Raw genomic sequence first — 4,325 nt, forward strand, 5'->3', positions numbered from 1 at the left:
ATATTAGGGCTGTGCGAAATAGCACTGTTCTGCTTTGACTTCCGTTTTGATGGAACACTGTTTCATTTTGAGTTTCATTTCGTTGAAACTGTTTCGACATTTCACCCATAGGCTACAATGGGGAAGCATGAAACTGCCTATAACTTAGTCATTTCTTCCCTGATTTGGATGAAACTTGCAGGGATTGTAGCCTGCCAAATTTCAAGGAGATAAGTACAGAGGTTCCTGGGAAACTGCACCTCATGCTGTTGACAGGCAAAACTCCTGTCACTTGCTGGCAGTGGCAGCTTCCTGCGATTTGGCAGGCAGTTCCAGAGGCTCACACCCCCCTGGAGGGCTGCGGGGCTGTGCTGGACTCATCCTGGGGGAGTGGGCCCCTGATCCATTTGCCAGATGACAGGAGGCTGCTGCTGCCACCTGGGACCAGCACTGGGTGCAGCCTGTACCCAGCACTGGGAAGATTGGTGCTGCTGCTGGCCCCAGGTGGCAGAACCAGCCTCCTGCCATCTGGCAGGCAGACTGGGGGCCTGCACCCCCAGGATGAGTCTGGCACAGACCCCACAGCCCTCCCGGAGGTGCGGGTGAACCCCCGACCTGCCTGCCTGATGACAAAGCACTGCTGCTGCCGGCTGGGACTGGCGCGGGGCACAGCCTGTGCCGAGTGCCAGGAAGATTGGTGCTGCTGCTGGCCCCAGCTGGCAGCAACAGCATGCTGTCATCCAGCATGCAGGTCCAGCAGCCCACACCCCCAGGAGGGTTGGGGGCTGTGCCAGAATCCTCCCAGACAGGTGCAGCCCCCACATCTGTGCTGGATGACATAAGGCTACTGCTGTCGGCTGGGGCTGGCGCTGAAGCCAAGTAAGCCCGGCTTCGAAACTCAAAACATTTGAAACTTTCAAAACGTTTTGAGTGCCCTTGTTTCGTTTCAAAGCTGTTTCAAAGGCTTTGTTTCCTTTTGATTTTGTTGTTTCAAGCTCAAAACGCATCCAAACAGCTTTGAAACGAAACACCCGATGAAATTTCACACAGCCCTAATACATATATCTCAAGTTGAATCAAACAGACAGACACATACACAAACAAGAACTTTGAGTGCTTCTCTTTTTTTGGTTTTGTTTTGTTTTTTTTGGATTATGGAAACTTTTGTCTTGGTGGCTGCAAGTGCTCTGATGTGAAAAGGTATGAATTCAGAGTCTTTTATGTAAGACTACAGCACAGGCCTGCAAAAAGCTGGGGCAGACTTACAGTCTCTAATCTTCTTATAAAAGTTCAAAACAGGAAGGATCTCTCTGCCCTAAGATAGCAGTCTTTATTTTTAGCTACATGTTCTATACTAGCTGGTATAAGCAAAGTTTAATATATTCCTAAACCCTTTTAAACAATATCTGAGATTAAAGTGATTGACCTTTCATGCCTCTAACAAGTGGAATATATAGATATTTTAGGAAACCCTGAAGGTTTTTTCTTTTGTAACTGAAGACTACAGTCCTACAAACATCTAATCCAGGATGTTGGCAACCTGTGGCCCAGGGGTCAGATCTAGCCCATGAAGAGATGGTTCTGGCCTGTGGCGCACACTCCAACCAAAGCAGCAGAGGAGGCATCCCCAAGGTTCTATTGTCTCCATGTTCTGTTTATTTCTTTTGCTGCAGCAGAGAAAGTAGTCCCAGGGTCCTACCTCCTGATTATTCCCCTCTAAACAAAACCAAAACCTCAACAGGCCAGAAATGTAGGCAGAAAGTCCTGGTCCATGAGTAGGGCTCCCATACTGTAATGCAAATGAACATCAACTCAGTGCTGTCTTTCTTTCCTAGAGGGAGTAGCCTCTTCCTCTGTAACAAACTAGCAGCAAATATATTTTAATCTTCAAATCCCCTCTCAAATTTAATCTCTTCTGATTAGCCTTCTACTAATCGTCACGTACAGCTTTCTGTTACCACACTCAAGCTTAATGAGGAGTATTTTATTTTTAAGAGCGATTAAACTAGACAAAAAATAGCCAGGAGTCTTAAAAATGGTATCTCACTTATAAACACTATCTTTCTCTTTGTTGTTTTTTTTTAATCTCTTTTCCTCATCCTCATGATCTATTGCCACTTTCCCTTGTGTTCTTTATCCAACTTAGGTAATAAATACAGGCAGTCCTCGAGTTACATTTCAAGTTACAACATTTCGCACTTACAACGTTTAGAAATTGACACCCTGTTTCAACTTTCTGAAGTCAGTTTCAACCTGACAACGTTTGATCTGTCACAACGCCACGCCAGCAGACAAGTTTGCTGCATCGCCCATCTCCCTGGAGAACATCTGTCCAAACTTCCTTGGACATTTTCTTTAAGAAAGCAGACAAGACTCCACAAAAACCTGCAGCCAAGACTCCTGAGAAGACTCCAGCTAAGAGCCCTTCAAAAAGTCCAGCAAAGCCACCTCAAAAAATTCTTCCAAATCAATATGATCGCTATTTACAATATAAATACATTAATGTAGTTATATTACTCATCTATAACTGATTAAGTATAAAATTCTGGGTTATTTTTGGTGAAAACAGGGTATCGGGCCTTGGTTCAGGAATCAATCCCCCATTTATAACATTGTTTCTTATAGGAAAATTGGTTCAGTTACAACATTTCAACTTAAGACGCGTTTTTTTCAGGAACCAATTGGGTCATAGGTCTGAGGACTGCCTGTACTTCAAGAACATGTTGCATGACTGTAAAATATCATGCATATCCCATTTTCCCTTATGACATTTCAAAAAAAGAAAAAAGAGCAGTCAAATTTAGTATATTCTGTTATACAGAGTTCAGTGACAGAACATACAATCAAGGGTGCTGTGATATCAAAATTAACAGGTATAGCCTTCATTAGGAACCTTCTATAACTTTGATATCCTTAACACCTCTCCCTCCTACTTTCCCCTTTATTTTTCCCCATCTCTTCAGTTTCACCTGCCACCCCTGCTGTATTCCTCACACATACTACTATTTCAGTTTCACCTCTCCTGCAATCTTCATCTCTACCTTTGTTCCTCTGCCATGACTATTGTAGCTCACAGCTGAAGAGCTGTGATTCCCCAGTTCTTCAGATTTAAGCATTGTTATAAATACTGCAACTCATTATTAAAACAATCAGCCTACTGTGTGTGTTTTACGGAACAATGTAAACAAATTTTTTAGCCTCACTAACAATACATCTCATAAAAAACCTCCCTTAAAACATGTGTTTAATGTTGCCAACATTGCTTCATCTGCTGCTAACTTGGTATTGTTTTTAATTCAGTGCAGCACATATGAAAGGTGTACAAAAAATAGAGAAAAATTACTTAATACTCATTGAAAAACCCTGTCTTTTGTTTAGCACTGGCAGCCTAATTTATTTAAATAAATTAAGCTAGATTTGAAAAAGACTGCTCATGTTACACCTGTATTCATTACTAATCTTACAGGGAACCTATAACAGTATCTCACAGGACAAGTAATAACTTGCCAATATATCCAAAACAAATACTTTGGTCTCAGTTGGACAATTTAATTTTACACAATATGGTGGATCCAGATGTACATACACACGCGGTTTATGATGTCACAAACCTCTGTGTCGCTACAAATTTGTGCTGCTGCAAATGCACACCCCTGTTCATGTGAACGTGACCTATGTAGCTATAGGAAATACCCAACATTGGCTGGAATAACTTCTAAGGTTATAAGGGGACTGAGAATTTTTAGACATGCCCAGTAGTGGAACTGCTTATTCTTCGAGTCTCTTGACCATCAGCCTTAATAATTAAGGTGTAGATTATTCAAAAGCCAAAACAGAATGGTTTGTTGATTCCATGGTCTAATGCAATGGTTTTCAACTTTTTTTGTACCAGGACCTATTTGTAAACGTTGATGGCCAGTCCTGACCTGCTGCCCCCATGCCCCAGCCCCCCAGTGTGTGGGGCAGGGGATGGGTGTGTGGGATGGAGGGGAGGCACAATCCCCCACGTTTTTCTCCTTTAAAAGAGAATCCATTTTTAAAGTCTGTTGATCCAATTTTGCACAGTTGTTGGTAGAGTCTCCCAGTGCCTGAAGAAGGGTGTTTGTGCCCAAAAGCTTGCAAAGAACTTTTTTCCAACTATTTAGTTAGTCTAATAAAAGGTATCACATCTACCCAAAGAACCTTGTCTGCCTTGATCCATGTTTAAAGTTTGTTCGCAACCCTTTTGTATATTCTTGTGACCCACAAGTTGAGAAATGCTGGTTTAATGGACACATCTGCAAGTTCTCATGTAATGCAGGCTGATCATAGAGACCTGAGAGGATGAACTTTCAGGAAATACACTA

General features: G+C 42.5%; 1 protein-coding gene across 1 annotated transcript in view; it reads right to left on the reverse strand.

Annotated features, from left to right (window-relative positions):
- The window catches only part of ANKRD26 (ankyrin repeat domain 26), a 147,582-nt gene that overhangs the window by 97,028 nt on the left and 46,229 nt on the right, over positions 1 to 4,325 (reverse strand). The gene's annotated exons all lie outside the window — the stretch shown is intronic.

This window comes from Gavialis gangeticus, unplaced genomic scaffold, assembly GCF_001723915.1.
Source record: "Gavialis gangeticus isolate Ggan-Ray unplaced genomic scaffold, GavGan_comp1, whole genome shotgun sequence".
Lineage (NCBI taxonomy): Eukaryota > Metazoa > Chordata > Crocodylia > Gavialidae > Gavialis > Gavialis gangeticus.